The sequence below is a fragment of the Mustela nivalis genome (genome assembly GCF_964662115.1).
Source record: "Mustela nivalis genome assembly, chromosome: 3".
Taxonomy (NCBI): Eukaryota; Metazoa; Chordata; class Mammalia; order Carnivora; family Mustelidae; genus Mustela; species Mustela nivalis.
The window spans coordinates 44,576,333-44,598,817 of record NC_139022.1 but is presented as its reverse complement, the minus strand read 5'-3'; the positions used below and the strand labels follow the sequence as shown (position 1 = coordinate 44,598,817).

General features: G+C 42.0%; 1 long non-coding RNA gene across 2 annotated transcripts; it reads right to left on the bottom strand.

The window, feature by feature from the left end:
* Nucleotides 1-9,962: 9,962 nt before the first annotated feature.
* Nucleotides 9,963-15,633, bottom strand: LOC309861727. 2 transcript variants are annotated; one of them, XR_014310155.1, is made up of 6 exons: nucleotides 15,551-15,633; nucleotides 15,264-15,356; nucleotides 14,226-14,271; nucleotides 13,582-13,636; nucleotides 11,129-11,174; nucleotides 9,963-10,169 (listed from the first exon to the last, which is right to left on the bottom strand). It is a non-coding gene; the product is annotated as an uncharacterized lncRNA (long non-coding RNA). The 2 variants fall into 2 exon arrangements; XR_014310156.1 differs by lacking the exons at nucleotides 9,963-10,169; nucleotides 11,129-11,174 and adding an exon at nucleotides 12,419-12,620.
* Between the last annotated feature and the right edge of the window lie 6,852 nt (nucleotides 15,634-22,485).

Below are 22,485 nucleotides of genomic sequence, written 5' to 3'. Positions count from 1 at the left end.
AGTTCAGAGGGGCAGTGGGAACCAGCTGTCCTTGCTAGGGCCAGCTCTTCCACGAATGGCAGCATTGCGGACCTATAGTGGCCCAGGCTCACCACCACACATGCGGCTGAATACTTAGAGAAGCAGTTGCTTCCGCAGGAGATAGATTTCCAGAGGCTCTTCGCCAGTTTCCTGTCACGGCGTCAGGCCAGCCTGTGCTGGTAACTGGCCATGCCCAGTCCTCAACTTCCCCTGTAAGCTCTGGCCTATCCAACAGCCGCAGAGCTTCTGGAAAGCTGCTGGTGACTTTCTCTGGTCCTTCATTTCTCACTTCTTCATCCTTCCTTCCCTAGCTTCTCTGATAATTAGATAATGTCTCATTCCTGTACGAAGTCTTTTTTCTATAATACACGAGTACTCCTTCCCCAACTGAATGCCAGTGGATTCAGGAACACATCTAATAAATGTGCCCTCTCTTGAGCTGTGGCAGACAACATTGTGCTGTCTTAGCAAGTGACAGAGGCAGGGGAAATAGATCATTTTGATTCAGCTCTGTTCCCTCACTCCTTTGTTCCTTATGACCAGATGTACAGATCTAGGATAAAATCAACTGATGGAAATCATGAGTGTTTTTGTGGCCACTAAAAAGGCTTTTCATTCATATGATTCCTGCAAAGATCAAAGCAGTGAGTACTTTTCAGCTTCCTCAGCCAACTAAAATGAGGTCTGTATTGAAGATTAATGACCAAATGTCAGCCACTAGAACACCTGGAAATGATAAAAAAGTGTTACTTCATATCATTAGCAATATAGGTGCTTAACCCATGCATTAAAAACACACTTTAATATATTTCACCCAATGACCCTATCCATTTCTAGAATTTTGAGATACTGCCCTACCCCTAAGGATGGTTTTCTCATTGGTAAAATGGACTGTCTTTTAGCCAATTTTCCCTCACTGTGTTTCTGTGTGGCCCTGATTTAAATAGAGGGGAGGATCAATGATGGGGTGAAGGTAAGTTGTACTGAAGCCCAAAGCAGTAAATACTCTGAAAGTAGAGCTGAGTCAGGAGCAAGAGAGTTGAAGCTTTCGGGACCACAAGGCCAAGGTGATAAGCTCCCGGCCCCAGACTGAAGCCACACGCCGTAGGCTGGGCACTGGGCATCACCCGTAGCTTGCTTTGATCTCTGAAAGCATGTGCAAAGAATACACGGTAATGGTTGGGTGTGTGACCTGAGTCTGCACCCCAGACAAAAAAGACCGGGGGTTCAGTCTCCTTCGCATGTTACCTAACCCATACTGAGTGCAGAAGCTCACACATGAAAGTAAGTCTTCTTCCCTTGAAGAGATCTGTCCTTGGCAGAGACACAAGTAAGGAATGGAAGTGAGGTGAGGCTCAGCCTCATTTAAGAGATGTTCACATACTTGCCAGCCTATTCACAGCATTGTGTACCATCTACTTGTTGACCCCCAGCGACCTTCTCCCATGATAGAGTGTCAACAAATGAGCAAATCTTTTTTTTTTTTCCTCTCTCTTCAGTGTTTTCCTGAGCTTCAGGTATTAAATACCTGTAAAACTGGGCAAGAGGGTCTGAATACGGCTACAAGTCCAGTATTTCGTTTCCGCAGGTGGAGTTGCCAGGCAACCACCACACTACAATACACAGCACTGTCATTACGGATCAACCCACTTCTCCCTGTAACTCCTCTCCTGCCAGACTGAAAAGGCAAGGCCGGCAGTGACGCCACTTAAAAGCGTTCGTCCTCCAGGCGCTCTGAGTGGCTAAAATCTTCTCTTGTAGCAACTGCAGAATACTCTGGAGCTGGCCAGAATGATTCCATGTTATTAGAATACTCTTATGTTGTACAGAAAAGGCACTGCCGTTTAGAGAAGACTGTGACGGAAAATATAATGCAGACTATTAAACTTTGAAATTAGCAATGTAAATTATTTATCGTAAATTACAGGAAGCTGCCAGGGGTTCCACGTGCAGCAGACAAGGTGCCGTCTTCGTCAGACTCTGGCTGCTCCTTGGCTTCCCTCCATGGTAATTTCAACCATACCACTCACTGGATGACAATTTTATATCATAAGAGGTCCCCTGGTAGTGGATATTAATTTATAATGGAAGGGAACAGGAGGGAGAATTTTTTTGTGTGCTCTTTCCCAGTAAAACACACAAACTGCTCCCTTGAGGCACATCCAGTTACATATTAAAACATTAGTGATGGCACTAGAGTTAATAAGAGATATAATATACAATACAACCATATACAGTATATATTAAAAATCCACAAAAAGACATTATGGGTCCTAAAAGAAAGCTCCCAGGATAAATGGCATTGCACACTTTCTTGTGGTTAAAAAACATATCGTCGCTAAAAATACGTAGCACAACCTCAGTGGGATTCACAATTATCTGAGGTCAAATATCTGCAGCCTATTTTTTCTTCCAATGAAGCATAAACCATAAAATCTTCCATTGTTGCCTCTAAACTGTAATAGAGCTGCCAGTAACCAAGGGATGAAATAAATGTTTGCAAAGTAATAGAAAGCATTAAGCTAGATGAGTGGTTTTCATATTTCCTTAAATGATTCCTCTTCCACATGCAAAATATCTTCAATTTGGTTCCTCAAAATGAAAAGTATATAATACAACTATTTCAGGCTGTACAGAAACACTAATGCAGGATCCGCATAATGCAAAATATTGTCAGTTTGGTTCCTCAAAATGAAAAATACATAATACAGCTACTTCGAGCTATTAAGAAACACTAATGCGGGGATCTATTTAATGTAAGAGACCTTGGATTTTGATCAAGATCTAGTAGCTATAATCTTAGCCCTACAAAACTAACAGTTAAAAAAATCCCTCTTGGAGTTCAAAGCCTTAAATATTTTGCTGAAATTATTTTCCAGTGAGACAGCAGCGTTCTGTGTTCAGGATCTCCAGAAGTGCTAATTCCCAGGCAGAGCTTAAATGGCATATGAAAGTTTACACTACAAAATAGTGGGGAATCTGGGACAAACCAGCGTACTTCATTCAGGGCAAGGTACAGCTTCATTCACAAGCTGGGGCTGTTGTCACACGCAACACAATTCAGTATCGGAGTATGTGCAGAAATGATCCCCCTAATAAGTCTAGTTACCATTCCCCACCATGCGTAGCTAGAAAGCTTTTTTGGGTGTGTTGGAAACTTTTAAGACCCACTCTCTTAGCAGCTCTCAAATATACAAGACAGTATTATTAACTATAATCACCATGCTGTACATTACATTCCCGTGACTTATTTATTTTATTATGGGACGTTTGAACCTTTGACCCTTCCCCCTGTTTTGCCCACCCACCATCCGCTCCCGATCTCTATATTTATGAGCTTGGCGGTTGCCGGGGTTTTTGTAGATTTCACACATAAGTGAGAATATACAGTTATCTGTCTTTCTCTGACTTACATCACTTAGCCTAATGCCATCAGTGGTCCATCTGTGTTTCAAAGAGCAGCATCACTTTCTTTTTATGGCTGAATAATACTCCAGTGTGTTTGTGTGTGTGTGTACACATTTTCTTGATCTATTCATCCATCATGGACATTTGGCTGTTTCCATATCTTGGCTATTGTAAATCATGCTGCAGTAAACATAGGGGTGCATATATCTTTTCAAATTAGTGTTTTCATTTCTTTTGGATAAATACACAGAAGTGGAATTGTTGGATCATATGGTGGTTCTAATTTTAATTTTCTGAGGAACTGCCATACTGTTTTCCTTGAGGCTACGACAATTTACACTCCAAACAACAGCACACAAGGTTCCCTTTTTTCAGTATCTTGCCAAAGGCTTGTTATTTCTTGTCTTTTTGGTAATAGTCTCCATAATAGGTATGAGGAGATAGCTCATTGTGGTTTTGATTTGCATGTTCCTACTCATGATGATGTTGAGCATCTCTTCATGTACCTGTTGGCCATCTGTATGTTTTTTTTTTTTTTTTTTTTTAATGCTCATTCGGATCCTTTGTACTGTGGCTCGTGTGTTTTTCTTTGCGTTGCCTTTGCTTTTGGTGTCAAATCCAAAAAATAATAACTTAAGACCAGCATCAGATAGTTTACTCCCTATGTTTTCTTCTAGGAATTTGATGGTTTCAGGTCTTACATTCAGGTCCATTTTGAGTTAATTTTTGTATATGGTGTATAAGACTGAGTTTGCCTGATATCATTTATTGAAGAGACCGTCCTTTCTCCATTGTGTATTCTTGATTTCTTGATCATAAATTAATGGACCATGAAAGTATGAATTTATTCCTGGAATCTTTCTTCCACTGATCTGTGTGTCTGTTTTTATGCCAATACCATAGTGTGTTGATGAATACAGCTTTGTGATCAAGTTTGAAATCAGAGGTGTGATGCCTCAAGCTTTGTTCTTCTCCAGATTGCTTTGGTTTGAGGATCTTTGGTAGTTCCATACAAAGTTGAGACTGGTTTTCTCTATTCCTGTGAACTATGCTATTAGAATTTTGATGGTAATTGCATTGAATCTGTAGATTGCTCTGGGTAGTATGGACGTTTTAACAAAATGGGTAGAATCCAGAACACTACATATCTTTCCATGTATTTGTTTCTGTGTCAGGTTCTTATGGTTTTCGGAGTACAAATGTTCCACCTCCTTGGTTAAATTTTTCCTAGGCATTTCATGGTTTTTGGCTGTAATTGCAAATGGAACTGGTTTATTAATTCCTATTTCTGAATTTCATTATTTGTGCGTAGAAAACATACTCTGATATGTAGAGTTTGTATCTTTCAGCTTAACCAAATTCGTTAGTTCTAACGGGTTCTTTGGTGTAATGTTTAGAGTTTTCTATTAGATGTCATGTGCAAATAGTGACAGTTTTAATCCTTGCCAGCTTAGATATCTTTAATTTGTTGCCTAATTGCTCTGGTTAGGATGGCATTTACTATGTTGAATACAAGTGGCAAGAATGCACTTGTCTTATTCCTGATCTTAGAGGAAGAGCTTTTATCTTTTCACCATTGGTATAATGTGCACTGTGGTCTTGTCAAATTTGGCCTTTATTACTTGGAGGTACATTTCTTCTATAGGGATTTTGTTGAGAGTTTTTATCATAAATGGCTCTTAAGTTTTATCAGATGCTTTTCTTTTCAACTATTGACATGATCATGACTTTTACCCTTCCTTTTGTTAATATGATGTTCACCATTGGTATAATGTGCACTGTGGTCTTGTCACATTTGGCCTTTATTACTTGGAGGTACATTTCTTCTATAGGGATTTTGTTGAGAGTTTTTATCATAAATGGCTCTTAAGTTTTATCAGATGCTTTTTTTTTTTTTTTTAACTATTGACATGATCATGACTTTTACGTTTCCTTTTGTTAATATGATGCATCCTGTCGGTATATGGATTTGGAAACCTCCCTGCATCACTGGAACAAATCCCACTCAATCATGGTGTGTGATCTTGGCAATACATTGTTGAATTCTGTTAGCTAGTATTTTATTGAGCATTTTTGTATCTTTGTTCATCAGACATACTGGCCTGTGTTTTCTTTTCTTCTGGTGGGCTTGTCTGGTTTTAGTACCAGGATAAATCTGGCTTCGTAAAATAAACTCAGAAATGTCTGAATACTGATTTTTTGGAAGAGGCTGAGAAGGATCGATGTTAATAATCTTGGAGTCTTTGTTAGGATTCACCAGGGAAGATATGTCCTTGACTTTGGTGTGTTGGGAGGTTTTGGATTACTGAATAAATTCTATTTCTAGTAATTGGTCTGCTCAGATTTTTTTCATGACTCAGTCTTGAAAAAAGTAGTTTTCGTGTGTCTAGAAATTGGTTTCTTCTAGGTTGTCCAGTTTGTTGGTGTTTATTTTTCCTAGCAGCTTCTTCTGCTCTTTTGTATTTCTGTGGTATAAGTTATAAGGTCTCCTTTTTTTGTTTTTTTTTGTTTTTTGTTTTTTTGTGATTTTTGACATATGGGTGACTTCTCCTTTTTCTTAATGTGTCTAGCTAAAGGTTTGTTGGTTTTATTTCTTTTCAAAGAACCAGCTCTTAGTTTTGTTGATCTTTTTGTAGTTTCTTGATATAAGCATTTATTGTTATGAACTTCCCTTGTTGAACTGCTTTTCTGTATCTCCTAAGTTTTGGTATGTTGTATTTTCCTTTGAGTAAGGCATTTCTTAATTTCTCGTTTGATTTTTTCATTGGCCCATTGGTTGTTCAGTAGCATCTTGTTTTACACCCCCCTTTTAGTAAATTTCCCAGTTTTCTTCCTATAGAAAGTATACTATTATGTAGGATAATATAGATATAGATAATATAGATAGAAAGTATACTATTATACTATTATGGAGGATTAAGATGTGATCTCAGCCTTTGTAAGCTTATTAAAATACGTTCTGTGGTCTAAGATTTCAGAGTCTCTTCCTATGTACTGTATTGTATTGCTTTTGGATGGAAAGTTACATAGGCATCCTTTGAGTTCACTTTGTCTAATGTGTAATTTAAGGACCCTATTGCTTATTGATTTTCTGTGTAGATGATCTATCCATCAGTGAGGGAGGGGTATTCCAGTTTCATATTATTATATTGCTCTTACTCCTTGGTTTGTTAATATTTGCTTTACAGATTTAGCTGCTTCTGTGTTGGGTCCAATATATTTTTCCTCTTGTTGGATTGAACCCTTTCACATTATGTAATGTCCTTTTTTTTCACTTGGCAAATATTTGCTCATTTCTTTTTTTTTTCTTTCTTTCTTTTTTGTTTAAAGTAGCTATAGAAAAATCTGAAATCTTGAATGTCCCTTATTCACTGGCTGCATAAAACTTATGCTTTCATCCCGTCATCTGTAAAATTGGTATAGAGAATTGGATACATATCTTGAGATCTGTTTGGTCTGTTATAAATATAGCTACTCCAGGTTTCCTTTCCTTTCCATAGAGCATCTTTTTTATCTGTTCACTTACAGTCTGTGTGTAGCTTTATAACTGGAGTGTACTGTAGTTAGAATAGAGATGGGTCTTGTTCTTTCTGTCTAGTCACTGTGTCCTTTGAAGAATTTAAGTGGAGACATACTCAAGTAATTAAGAAATGTATGTACTTATACCGTTTTATTTATTTTCTCTTTTGTTGTTCTTCTATTCCTTTTTCTTGTGTTTCCTTCCTTTGTAATTTCATGACTTTCAGTGGTGGTTTTCATAGATTCCTTTATGTTCATCATTTGTTGGTCTACAGTTGACCCTTGAACACTGACCCCTGCTCTCATGCCATTCCAAGTCTGCATATAACTTTTACTCCTCCAAACCTTAACTACTCACAGCCTACTGCTGACTGGAAGTATTCCAATACTATGCATAGTTGATTAACACATATATTGTACTACACAAGTATTATATACTGTATTTACTAAAATTAAAGGACAATCATAAGGAAAATACACTTAGTATAGTGGACCACTTTACAAAAAAAAAAAATCCATGTTGCTCAAGGGACAGCATGCTTACTGTTATGAATATAACTTGTATATAAGCCTCATTGTAAGTACAGTCTGTTTCAACTTGGTAAGGACTTAAATACATTCTCAGACTCTTAGAATTTCTCTCTCCCCCTCACATTTTGTATATCCCTTTATTAAGGTATTTTTACTATTTTTGTCTTAACATTTATACTGGCTTTTAAGTGATCTTAGAAGTTAAGTATAGGATCTACCACCTTTGCTATATATTTACTTTTAATAGTGAGATTTATGCTTTCATAGGTCTTGTCACTAATTAGTGCCATTTCTTTTAAGCTTATACAAGTCCCTTGAACATTTCTTGTAGGCTTGTAAATGGTGATGATGAACTCCTTCAGCTTTTGCTTGTCTGGGCACTATACATCTGTCCTTCAATTCTGATGACAACTTTGTCAGAAGTGTTCTGGGTCTGAAGATTCTTAAGATACCCTGCCACTCGTCTGTGGCTTGCAGAGATCTGATCATCTTTTGGAGATTTTTTTTTTTTTTTTAAGATTTTATTAATTGACAGGGCACAAACAGAGGGAGAAGCAGGGAGCCCGATGCAGGGCTCCATCCCAGGACCCTGGGATCATGACCTGATCTAAAGGCAGCTGCTTAACCCACTGAGCCACCCAGGCACCCCTGGGTTCCTGGTGCTTAACACGATTTTTCTCTTTTGGCTTTGGGTTCAAGTTATTTGAAACTCTCTGATCTTCACAGATCTGAATGTCTTGTTCCTCCCCAAGCTCGGGGTGTTTTCAGACACATTTTCGAGTCCTTTTTCTGCCTCTTTCTCTCTTCTCCTTCTGACAGTGCTACAATGTGAATGTTGAATGCTGGTCTACCTGTATTGTCCCCTAAGTTTCTGAAGCTATTTTTACTTTTTTGTTTCTTCTCTTCTTTTTGGTTATATTCTGATGGGCTGAGTTCACTGCCTTGTCTTTTACTTCACTGCCTTTTTCTTCTGCTTCATTCAGTCTGCATGGCCTCCTTTTAGGGTGATTTTCATATCACTTTTGTATTCTTTGGCTCGGTGACTCCTATTTGGTACACTCTTATATTTCCAGTCTCCTCAAGGAGACCAAACTCAATACTGAGCTTGGTATTTACCGGATTTACTGTATGATCACTATTTTGAACTCCTTATCAGGCACATCACTCATCTCCATTTCATTAAGGACTTCTTTTCCTGAGGTTTTGCCATCTCTTTTTCCTTTCATGCCCTGTATATAAAAGCCACTCTCCACTCTGGAAGAAGTGGCCGTGGGTAGGAGATGAACCTCATCTTTTAACCCTTTTTTTTCCCCCTAGCTCTTGGTTCTCCTTCAAACCTTTGAGATTTTCTAAGAACTGATTTTATTTTTAGTGGTTCTCAGTCATTGAGGGTGTGTCATTATCTGTCATTATGCAGGCATGGAGGATCCCAGTTAGCAGCTGTGTCCAGGGCTGCCTGGGTGGCTCAGTTGGTGAAGCATCTGCCTTTGGCTCAGGTCGTGATCCTGGGGTCCTGGGATCAAACCCCACATTGGGCTCCCTGCTTCTGCTTCTCCCTCTGCCCCATCCTCCTGCTTGTGCATTCTCTCTCTCAAATACATAAAATCTTTAAAAAGAAGAAGAGGTTGGTGCCTGGGTGGCTCAGTTGCTTGAGTATTCAACTCTTAGTGTGGGATCAGGTCATGAGAACCAGCCCTGCCTCAGACTCCATGCTGGTGTGGAGCCTGCTGAAGACTTTCCCTCTCCCTCCACCTCCCCACTTCCACTCATGCTCTTGTCTTAGGGGGCCTAGGCATTGCTGGCCACCATAGCCAGGCTACCTGGAGGTGTCTCCTTAGTGGCACTCACAAAACACTGAGGCACCAGCCACATGTATAAGCTTTCTGGACTAGCTAGAGCACGGCCGAGGGTGAGTGCCCAGCTGGCAACGACCGGCCTATGTTCCCTGAGAACACCTCTGGAGACCCCTCGATGTGTGTGCGCTAAACCTCAGCCCAAAACTGCATGAAAAATGGGCCTCTTTCCCATAAAAAGGGTGTTTTTTCATCTCTCAATACAGTACCCTGGGGGTTATCACCTGCTAAGAACTACCTTGGATTCTTACAGTCCTATGGGACTCTGGAGGAGTCTGGGCTAGCAGAGGCTGGGGTGCCAGGTGCATGTAAAAGCTCCCCCCCCGGGGGGCGGGCATCCTGGTGCCACAGGATCACAGCAACCAAGGAGGCTGAAGGTGCTTTCCAAAAGCAAATGAGCCTCTTCCTCCACTTGAAGATTGATCTGCTTCCATCCTGGGGCCTGACGGTAGGTGAATACAGGCACGGGAGCCCCTTTTGTACTATTTCTATAGCCTTGGGGACCTCCTGGAAGCAAGCCACATTGGTTTTTAATTTGGGGTGCCCAATGTGGGATGCAAAATCCTAGCTGTGTGCATTGAAATCCCTTCTGATTGTGGGTCACATGGCTAGATGGTGTCGCTGCCTTACCTCCTTCAATGCTGGTCTTTTCTTCTTCTTCACGTCCCAGGTAGGAGGTGTTCAGCTAGTTTCTAGGTCTTTTTCAGAGGAAATTATTCCTTATGCAGTTGTAGGGTCTGTGGGTCCAGGGCAGTTCAGGATCTTCCAGTGTTGCCGTGTTGAACCAGAACTCCTATTCTCAAAGTAGTAAACTGTGTGTCCTTTACAAATCAGGCCCTGCTGGAAAGCCACAATTACCATGAGACTAAACTGGGCTAGGCCAATTATAGCAACGCCAAAAAATGGTGTACCATACACATATGGTATTTTTCTTTCCATTTAACATCTGGCATTTTTTGGAGCATTCCTTACTATATGGTAGTGTTTGTTCCTGTTCAGTGTTTATCTTAGTCACCTGCTAGACAGTATGACTGCAGCTCTTACGTCAACAAGGTGACACCTCCCAAGCACCAGCCCAGATCGGTCTCCAAAGCCTTACTGGTAAAGGGTCATTCTGTGGTCCGCTGGCAACATCATAGTCTCTGCCTAGATTCCTGGTGTTATCATCCACTCAAACAGTTTTATGTCTTATAATTACCACTCTGATAATAGCACCCGCTTCATGGAGCTGCTCTGAAGATTGATGGGATCTCTCAGCTACTGTCAAAGAGTAGGGACCCACGGTCTGGCAGCTGCCATTACCATCAATACTAATTATTATTAATTAAACCTCAAGCATCTTGGATTCTCTCCTCTAATTTTTAAATGTCCCAACTGTCTCTTCTCTTTACCTTTTTCATGTCTGTCCTGAGCTCTTTCAGTAAAACCCCTGACTTCAATTTCTATTGCCTTTCTGTTCCCTTGCCCCCAAGAGCTATTTTCTCAAACATGAATCCAATCATCTCATGCTCATGCTTCCAAATATTTGTCAGCAGCATCAATTTCAAAGTCCTTAGCTTAACATGCAATACTTAGTGGGCACAGTCTAGCTTCTTAGCCTCAGTGACTATAAACCACCATGTTCTTTAATACTTTTGTCCTTCGATACTTCATTGCCTTTGCATTTTCTACTTCCTGTGCTTGGAAAGCTCACCTTGCTTTCTTTACTGGCCGTGATTTCCTGTTTCCCCCACCCCGTCCCACCATGATCATGCTGTTGTACTGTTCTCCCAGCTCCAAAAGGAGGACTGACTCACCTGCATTGCTTTGCTTGTCCATTTTTTGTTCAGCCAATTGTCGTACCTGTAAGAGATCCAAGGGCAGGAAGATCCCTTCAGTCTTTGTAGTGGTGCTGTTTTTCTGCTGTTTACTAGTACCTTCATTAAAAACTATTTGGCTAACCTTCCCAAGTATATAACCTGAAGGCAGTCCTCAAGAAACACGACATAAAACCAAGTTGAGGGGGGATATGCCTATATGTAACCAGCCTGTTCTCTCTCAAGGAAAAAAAAAAAAGAGAGAGAGATCTTTTTACTTCCCCATACCCTCTATTTCCAAAGAAAAGCCCGAGACAACTTTCTAGGTTTCGGGAGAAAAGAATATACTTGGATGTCATATATGATCCTCACTGAATCCGAGAATGAGAAGGAAGGAAAACCCACGTTGTGCAACTGGCAAAATGTAAACATGGACTGTGGGCTAGGAAAGAACATTGTGTTTTAAGTCCATGAATTGATCATTACATCCTCATTATGTAAGAAAATGTTCTCAGGAAATAAATACTGGCATGTTCAGGCATAAATGAGCTTGGTGTCTATTCAGGAGAAGTGTGTGTGTACATAGGGAGAAGGAGCGGGGACAGGCAAACTTTCAGAATTGGTGGACCTTGACTGATAAACCTATGAAGCATCCCTCATCGATAATCATCGAATCAACCTGTGCCCTCCTTTTTAATAATGATAACTATCAATCAACAGAGTCTACTTTGTTACACACACTTTGTGTCCAATTGTCATTTTATCCTACCACTGCAGGATAACGTCTGGTCGTTTGGAGAGCCCAGAGGGTTGAGGTGGACCCTGGGGTCTGGGTCTGTTCACCTCCAGCATTTAGGTGGATAAGCTTAATGCTGTACCCTTTCCTGAGCAATTCAGGGCAGCCTGGAGTAGGGTGGAAAGGACATGTCCTCATCTGTAACACTCCATCAATATGGTGGCCACTTGCCACATATGGCCACTGCGCACTAGACATGTGGCTTATACAAGCTGAGATGCTGCTCCAAATCTAATAGACATGTAGGTTTGTCATGAAAAACAATGCAGAATATCTCAGTACTTCTTCACGTTTGATTTTGGATATATTTGGTTAAACTAAATGTCTCACCGATTTTGTCTGTCCCTTTTACTTTTTTAGCGAGCAGTGTATCCATTTAAAACTATACACGTCGCTCTCATTATTTCTTTTGGCTAGGGCTGGTCCACACAGATGAGCACATTCCTGATTAAGCGATTCTGTGGATTCTCCTTATTCTTCCGTGACAAGGGCACCCAATAATTCTTGCCTTCTTCATCTCTCTTTAAAACAGTGGGTAAGGTCTACTGGGACAGTATTCGTCAGCGTTAGTGGACATTCAAATCACCAGCAGCCCTCTTGTTAAAATCTGGATTCTGACGATTCGGTCTGGGGTGAGCTTGTGACTCAGCATTTCTAACAAGCTCCCAGGTGCTCTGCTGTGGGTTCTGGACCACACTGCATAGACAAGACGAAGGCATGCCAGACTTTAATTTGAGGCAGGTGTTAGCATATAAATGTTTCATTAACTGCAGGAAAGTCAGTATTTTAGGAAACCTAATTGCTGCTAACCGCTTCTAGTTATATCAAATAGTCCTAAGAATGATGTTCCCAAATCCACACTAGGAGTTAACCACAATATTAATGGATTGCTTAAAACAGTGAGCCTTGCTATTGAGAATCTAAAAAGACACAGTGTATTCTGTATGTTAACAACAGGAGCTGTGCTTCAGAGCATGTTAGAGGAAGTCAACCGGACTTAAGGCCGCTGAATTCAGGCATTATAGATATGCTTTAGAAGTTCCAACTGGAGGGCACCTGGCGGCTCAGTCTGTTAAGCATCTGCTTTCAGCTGAGGTCATAATCCCAGAGCCCTGGGATTTAAGCCCTGCATGGGGTTTCCTGCCCAGCATGGAGTCTGCTTCTGCCCCTCCCCCTGCTTGTGTTCACTCTGTCTCTCTCAAAAATAAATAAAATTTTTAGACATCAATTCCAGCTGGATCAAAAAAAAAAAGACCAACTTTCTATGTACCTAGGATTTTATCAAAATATTTCATTCTCATCGAATGAAACCGTTGCCTTCTTACTGATTTCTAGCTAATGTCACACCCAAGATAATGAGGACCAGGAACTAGGTCCTAAACCATGCCAAGCCGTAACCATCACTGGAGTAGCAACAAGCAAGTTCTCCAAGCTGTCGGACACCAAACCAGGTCCATCAAAACCCCAGGAAGGGGGTGCTAGAACAGGAAATGCTCAGCAGTATTGTGCTGAGAATATAATCCTTTCTGAGAGAAAAGGTAATAATAGGGAGTGTTTTGCGGATTTACTACTAGGATTAGCTTGCATCACATTGGGAGGTAATGATGAGGATTCTCATTTGGCCAAAGGCAAAACAACAGATGAGATGGAAACCCACACTTGAATCCAGGACTTGAGAATTCTGAGTCCAGGCCCAGCACCGCCACGCCAACCTAGAGCAAGAAGCAAAGGAAACGAGTTGGAGCGGGAGGCCCTGTTGGTAAAGGTCTAGTGCCTGCTCTAGGCACAAGTTTGACCTCCTGTCTACCCCTCCCTCAGGAAAGACCTCATCAACACATTCATCCTAAAGGAAGAATGGGATTTCCCAATCTCCAGCATCATATCAAGATGGAGACAGAGAAGAGTAACCACCCAGCAGAGGAGGAAGCCCACCCAGTACCCTGAAACCATGTCCCCTCAGGCCCTGTCTCCTTCATTCAGACACCTGTGCAATTCTGATTTAGCAACAGTAAGAGAAATCTTTTTTTTGCTTTTGTAGGTCCTCACGACAGAAACCTCACAGACCTCCCGAAAACGGATTCAAGAACATTCTACACTGACTGTACTTTGTGCTTCTTGGGGCTATTTTTATTTTGTTTTATTTCCTAGAAGTGCTCCTCGCTGAGCAGAGCTTTACAGGTATTTGCGGAAGGTTGATACCGATTTTCTCCCAGCTTGTGATAGACAAAAGGATTTTTCCTGAGACTATCAAAACAATACGCTTACCCCAGAGAGGTACAATCCATAAGTGATAATTCTCACCTGCCTGCTTTTCTTTTTCTAGATTTTGCTGTCCTCTTCCATGTTACTGTATGGGTCAAAAGGCAAAATCTCTTGATTAGTGGGAAAGTACCATGTAGCAATAAGGAAGTTGCAGGTCACTAACCACATGAGTCCGTGTGACAGAATGGCTCAGCATAGGTGAGATTTTGAATCCTGGCACACAAAGCACTTTGAGCAGCCTTAGTGTGGCTCTTTGGCGTGCCTTTATAGAGAACAAGATTCTAACTCTGTCCTACAACAAAACTCTGCTCACGCGAGCTCTGGAATGCCTAGCAGAGAAGCCACAGGGAAAGGGATGTTTGCCTCCATTGTAAAAAGATGGAGACACATGCTTAGATTTTATGAACCTTGTTCATAAATCAACCTCCAGAAAACAAATTTCATTCTACCAGTACAATGTCACATTTTTTTAAATATTTCTTCCACAGACTCCTAACTACCCCCAGATGGGGCTCTTGCCTTCCAGTGTCCTCAGGGTTTCAAAATTGTGCCCACTCCCCCCCCCGCCGCGTTGCTGACTAACGACCTAGCAGAATGCTCAACTCTCTTTTCCTGACCCCTCCTCAGAACTCGGCCTTGCTTCTGGGATGGAAACAGCTTGCAAGCCAACTGTGTCAGCAGTAGCACAAAAGGCAGAGAGCCCAGAAGAGAGTCATGCATATTTATTATCCAAACTAAAAGCCCACGGCATGGACATAAAAACAGAAAAACCAGAGTTGACCATAAATGAACATAAATGGGCAATTTGGCCGCATCATCAAGTTCTCTGACTCCACATCAAACCTTTTCCTGGAGAACATGCCGGGGCTATCTCACCTCCAATGAGGTGGAAAGATGCTAATGCAACCTTGAAGTTCTTACTTGGCGCCCATGTGTCTGCTCGTGCTTTTATAGCCAAGCCCTAACGTGTCTCTGAGAACTGAATGACAAGGTTCTAGACACATCTGTCCCCCCCTTAATGCCATAGGACTATTTTCTCTGTAATGCAGATGGTCTCAGAATTCTTTTGTCACTTACCTGGACTCTGCTTCCTCAGGGAGGAGCTGAGGAAGGATGCCGGGGACCCTTCTGGTGGCAAATCTCAACAAACACGTAAAACATCAGGAAACACTGAAAAATTAAGAATGAATCTCTAATACAGTAAGACAGGTATTTCTTTAAGGAAAATATAACAAGAGAAGAGATAGAGGGAAAAAAGGAGGGAAGAACAACAGGGAGAAGAAACCGTGATTATTCGGAGCTCAGTGCCCTCTTTGTAAATTACACGCGCATCACCGACACCAGCCAGCTGCATTCTGTGGTACCTGGCGTAGAGCAGCTGTAGGTACAGCAAATAGCAGAAACATCGAAAGCTTGACAGAAGCCACTGAAAACAAGACTATATAAGAGAAGACATTAGTCGCACCGCATGACCTCAGAAAGGACAGTGTAATTTTCTAACACTTGGTAATTCCTTTCTAATGTCAATAATGATGGTGAGCAGCAATACAGAGACCACGTGAGCGCATGAGAACGGCAACGTTTTGAACAAAAGGCAACACTAAGTGCCGGTGGAGATGTGGAGAGGTGCGGACTTAGGGAGACTGCTCCGGGGAGTTAAAGTGGGTTCAGCAGTCCTAGTAATGAAATACCTTCGCGTGATCCCTGTCAGCGGTACCTAACTCATGGGTAAATACCTCAGCGGAATTCTCAGCTTGTAAGGATCACACAGAATGTGCACAGTCCTAGAGCTGCCCCCCGGATGCCCCCTCCCCCGGGGAACTGGGTGAGTAAAAGAGGATGAAGGTGTTCTGCCGACACTGTGCAGGAATTAGAAGCCATCAGCTCCATCCTAAGAGCAGTATTACCAGATCTTAAAAACATTAAGTGGGAAAAACCCAGGGGAAAAAAAAAAATGCATAACTTTGGGTCAATTTTTCAGACTATGCAGACACAACAATAATAAACACTCTGTACGAGTGCCACGTGATCCGTTCCTATGATAAGGACATCAGAGAGGCAGCCCATGAGGAGAACACAAGCGGCCACCGGAAAGAAAGAAAAATCTTTTTTAACTAATGAAATTACTGGGGTACGTGGGTGGTTCAGTCAGTTCAGCATCTGCCTTCGGTTCCGGTCATGATCCTGCTTTTCCCTCTCCTTGTGTTCGCTCTCTGACAAAGAAATAATTAACATATTAAATTACTATGTCTTTACTTTCCATTCAAAATGAACAGTTGTCGATGCTCAAAGTAAGGGGCCTGGTCCTTCGTGAAGACCAGGCTGAGGTCTCTGGGGGCTTATCCCTCAGTTACCGATAGTAAACTACAAAACCATAAACATAACATAGAGATCCACCCCGAACACTTGGGAAGAAAGAGCCGAGAACAAAGAGAAGCCCAGACACCCATCAGCCCAACCCTTTGACATAAAATCCATTTTCTCCTCCCACCTTCCCTACTGTATCTTCTTAATAACCTGGAAGGTGAGGTGTGTGTAGAGAATTCTGGTACTTTTCAGAGTTTGGTCTCAAACATGGAGCTCAAGCCGGCTCTCCTCTTTCCCTGCTCTCTCTCTCTCCTCGATTTCACCTTGTATTTGTGCCCATGACCTCCAGCCAGCCCCTGGAGAGTTGCAGCCACTTCTTCCCTTCAATCCAAACAGCCACCCCTGGTCATCTCTGGACTGGAGGATTCCATAATGGCGGCGCAGTTCACAGAGGCAGGCTGTGTGGGCAGGAAATCCCAGGGCCCGAGCACTCCGGAGTACCTAGAAGGGAGGGATTGGGCTCTGAGACCTTCAGAACATTCACGCTATTACTAGGAGGGCTGTAGCAGGTCCCCCAGGGTGAGCTGGGGCCCCTCCTGTCTAAGCCAGCGGAAAGTTCCTGGTAATAAAGAAAACACTGAAGAGTAAGCACTGTGACCATTATAACTGATTTAGCTTTTTATTTATTGCGAATTAAAGCTACCAACATCTGGAGTGTCTGGCTTGTGGGTAAATTATTGCAAATTGCAGCCTGATACCTTCCGGCGTGTTCTGTATTTATACATAAAACATGAAAATTATCACCATCGACTGATTTTTCCATGGAAAATTGAGAATGTCCAAACATTTAGTGAAGACAGGTTTGGTCCACTGTATGTCATAATCCATAAACTAAATCTGTATTTTATTACGGTTTCAATCTCTAAATAAAAAGTGTTCTAATACTTAAAGATTTATGACCAAATCATGATTTTTTTCCTTATATTTTTGCTCCTCACAGAGTGTGCAGTGTGTATTAAAAGTTAATTATACATTATAAATACAGTCCAAGAGTATGAAAATCACACTCTATGATGGCCATTACTAGACTCATTTAATAAAATAGTTAAGAATGTTTCTATTGATTATGCCAAAAGGAAGAAAAAATGATTACAATAATCCTTAACTGGCTCACAAATATTTAATCTGGTAAAAGGAAGAGCCAGATCCAAGACATAAAGAGACTGTAAAATGCTGGCACAGCAAAAAGAGTAGGAGTTTTGGAGAGTAACTTACTCTCAAAAAGCTTTAGTGTTTTAGCCTTTATGAAGAACTACAGTTTCAATGGCGGACTTTTGACAGAATCCACTGAAGGAGGTAACTCACCGATCAGCCAGGTTCTGCTTGGCTCTCACTACTTCCCTGGAATCCAGGTTCCTCACCTCCCACCTCTCCGATCTGCTACCCTAGCCCTCAGTAAATCTCATCTGTTCACACTGGGAGTATCTCTTACTCGTGCCTCTCTGCTGCATTTACGTATCACTCACACCAGGGAAGAATTTGGGGGAAGAGCTACCGGTAAGTGGAAATGGCATTTAGCAAAATTGCCATGGTTTTAAGCGAAGCCTAGCAAATTTTCTCGAAGTCATTTTCTTTTCATCTGGGGACAGATGCAAAAAAAAGAACGAGGTTCAAAGGATTTCTTCTTGCTGCCTGGCATCATCCTTCAACGACCACGTGGAACTGGTTACTTAAGGTGCTTTTAGATTAAGACCGTGGTCTCTAGAGTATGTTCATTCAGGCCGCCATTTGTGGAAGAAAGTTCTCTGTCACTGCCCCTCCCCCCACCCTTAACTCATCTCTGTCATTAAATGTGATAGGTCATTCTATCCTCTCATCAGCATCTTTCAGGGGACTTAAGGGGCAAATTTAGTGTTCTTAGAGGAGCATTTGCTTGACACAACCTGGTTGAAAATAAAGAGAGAAAACGGATTTTGCATCCTCCTAAATACACAACCAATAGGTATCATCCACATGTACTTAGCAGAGACTCTGTGGCAGGGACTGCAGGCGGGGGGTGGGGGGAGGGAGTGCCCACAGGAATAAGACGCAATGGCACAGGCTGGACATGTGTTACCATCTCACCCTGCAAATAACCAAGAGCGAATGGTGTTTTCATGACCTGGATTCAGATGTCAAAGCTGAGGATCCAGGATGCAAATGTAACCCAAGTTCAGAAATGCCTACCTCACCGCCGTTCCCACAGCTCAAGGTGCGCTGGTGAGCCTCACAACTTCCCCTGGTCTCCAGCGCCCACTCTGACCACAGGACTGACTGTGGAGATCTGCAAAACATCCACCAGAAAATGAAGATGAAAAAAAAAAAATCTGCCTTTTTCATGACTACTTTTATAATAAATATTTAATTTTTCATTACACTCTAAGGAAGAAAACAGATTCTATGGTCATAGTTTCGATTTGCCTGCAAATGCATTTCATTCTCTGCTCCCTGTCCCCCCCCCAAAACAAGACTAGAATCTTTATAGTGACCCGATTGTATTCCTGCAAGGGTGGATGGGAACTTTACCACGAGCTTTGCAAAGAGCCTATTTCCCTGCACGTACACATCGGAACTCTGTACAACTCTGCCTGAACCCTTCAAGGACCTATTATCCCCATTTACCCTTGGTTAGATTTTCCTATTTTCTTCCTCATGAGCTCTTCATTTCCACCCTATCATCTTTCCCAGCAGCCTGCGACTCTTTGTTCTGATAGGCACTTAGAACAACCAGGGACGCTACACTTTCCTGGCTGCCAGCCATGGAATTTGCAACACTTTTTGGAAAAGGCTTTTGCAATTTTTACTCTTGTCATTTTCTGCACATCTGTGGCTGATGTAGGAAGAACAAAGCTCCAGAAATTTGCTCCCGCTATCTGGCTTGTAGCAATGCCTTCCAAATTCCTGCTCACCCTATCCACCCTCCCAGAACGCGCTAAGTTGTTTCTCTTGTCTGGGCAGCACCGCTGCTCTAATCAGAGGGCTGATGTCTCAGGCTTTCAAGGCTTTTTGATCCAGCCAATTTCCTTGGATTCCAAACAGGTATTTAGAACATTTTCTAAGCGGCATATCTCATGCCTCTTACACAACGTAGTGGCTTGGAGGCGTGGGGTATTACAGAGACAGGAGTTGGGGTCCTCACTCTGCTAAGTACATGCTGTGGGACTACGGACAAATTCTCTAACTCTCCACATTTTCATGTGCTGAGCTTCTGCCACCTGAACAAAGGGAATCCTAACACCTGTCTCCCCATGTTACTGTGAGCATTCACTGAGGTGGTCCTTAGGTCTGGCATATCCTAGTTGTTCCATAAATGTTACGTAGTATTAGAGACAATAATTTATACGTATCACTGAATAACTACAAACAGCCTCGAGGCTTCGTGCAATAGGGAAAAAGGGGCAGTAGTAGCTACAAGTACATATCACATGCCCACCCTCTCCTACATGTATTTTTACATCATCAGATAAAGCGAAAAGCCGCAGTCTTCGCAGAGCATCTAACAGCACACGTGCAACTAGTGCTACTGTGCAATGTCTGTGAGAAGTGCCATACCCAAACTCCATCATGAGGAATCCCAGTGAGGGGACAGAAGGAGTTGTGAGTAAGCATCAGCCTCGTGGACCATGTCTTATGGATGCTCCCGTCTCAACTCCAAGTGCAGAATCGCATTTGAAATAAGCATTCAAGAACTGTCTCGGTGATGATGAAGACTGACTCTACAGTTACCTAATGATAGAAATCTAACTCGATCTGGCCTTTAGCCACAAAGGGAATTGCTTGGTTCAGAAAACCAAGAGGTGGTAGGTGGAATGAGGATGAATCTTCAAGCATGGCGGAAGCCACAGGCTCCCATGATGCCCTGAGAAAGCAGACACCTGGCTCTGCTTTCTTCTGGGTTGGCTTCACACTCAGGTGGCCTTTCACTCTGTGTTAGCCACTTCAGTCCTGGGCTACCAGCCTTATGGCTCAGCAGGCGCTACTAAAAGGTTGTTCTGGGAAAAGTGCAGGATTCCCTCTCACTGCACCCGCTCGGGGCATGTGCTCACAACTAGACATATGGCTAGGAAGATGGATGCCACAACCAGGTAGGTATGTGGGCACCTCCTCCACCTCAGACTGGAAGCCCAAGTCCACCATAGTTAAAGTCTCTGGATGGGGGGTAACAAAGAGGTGGTTTCCCCCAAAGAAACCTAGGCTGCTAATTTTCCAGTGCAGTTGGATAGGGCCCAGCCAATACAATGGATAGGCAATCGCACAGCCTGAACTACGGACCTTGAAGAACGGTTACGATTTACATGAGCATGAACAGAACAAAACAACACTACAAGGCTCTTTAGGAGATGAATGTAGGAACACATTGCGTGAAGCTGCTCATGAAAGATGGGGTATAACCACATTGGAAAGCCAGGTTAAAGCAGAGGTGTCATGTGGTTTGGTACAAGCGTGGAAGTTAGGGCAGTTTTCTCTTGCTAGGTTTGGGTAACCACACCAAAGCCTGAGCTGCCTGAAGTAATAGCAAGTCATTTCAGCTCCATTTGGTTTCAGTCGAGACTCAGCAGACACTGGGGACTGAACAAAACTCAAGGCTCCCTTGCTGGCAAGTCTGCTAGTTGATGCCAGGTGTTGGCTGGGAGAGGTGGCCTCCTTGTGCTTGTCTGGCCTCTCCGTGTCATGATGTCTGAGTTCTACGACTCAGTGTCTCAAGGTGTTATGTGGAGCCTCTGTCACCATGCAGGACTTAGGCTCATGGTATTTGTTCTTGCTACTGTACTGTAGTACTGATTTGTTGTGATTACTAAGGTCCCTCTAAACTCTGTAATTGACACAAACTCTCTGCAAGTCCAATGACAAGATACAGTGCTACCCAAGAAGTCAAGGACTGCAGTAAAATATCAATGAAGGGAGGATTTACAACGCTTTAGGAAAGAATAGTGAAGAGTACTTGTAGGCAAGATGTTACAACAACAGAGAAAAATCCAAGAAAATGCTAAGTGACACCTGATCTCTTATTTTAAAGGCAATGCATGGGAAATGAAAAGATGATTGTAAATGTTGAGATCATTATTATTTATGGTACACTAGTGCCTGCCTCTTTTTTGTGCCTCCTTCTCATTTTTAAGGACCCATGTGATCATAGTGAGAGCACCCAGGTAATTTTCCCTTATCGTGATTCATAATTCAGTCATATCTGCCCATCTCTTTTGCCATGAAAGGTAACATATTCACAGTGCCTGGAAATGAAGACTTTTTATCTTTGAAAGAAACATTCTGCCTACCACACTTAGTTCAAGCCTTAAGAGAAATGCAAAATTCTTGGTAATTGCTAGGCACTGAATTGCACCATTAAACAATTATTTATTAAAGCCTTAACCCCCAGTGTGATAATATTTGGAGGTAGGACCCAATTTCCACTGTATAAGCCACAAACTACCACTTTTTGTTATGGCAGCTGTAGCTGACCAAAATAGTAATTAAAACTACTCTTAAATAGTGATTGCCACATACTTAACTATCTCTGTCCTAGTTGTTTTATAATTCGTATCTATTTTTCTTAAACATTTTCTATCCAATAAGAGAGGCAATGTAACAATACTCATCTTAAACAGCTTTTGTTAAATTCTCACAATAGAACTCATTTATTTAAAAATTTGCACTCTGATTTTTAGAAAAGTTGGCCACCAAGTTGATTAAAATATAAAATTTCTCCCAGAATATACAAATGGGAAAAGGCAGTCTTTTCCACAAATGGAAGTTGGGAAAACTGGACAGCCACGGTAGAAAAGAATGAGACTATACCACTATCTTATACCATGCACAAAAACTACTTTGAAATAACTAAAAGACTTGAACTTAAGACCAGAAAACATAGACCTAATAGAAGAAAACATAACTAGTAAGCTCCTGGGCAGTAATTTTTTTTTGGGGGGGGGGGGATCCAACCCCCAAGACAAAA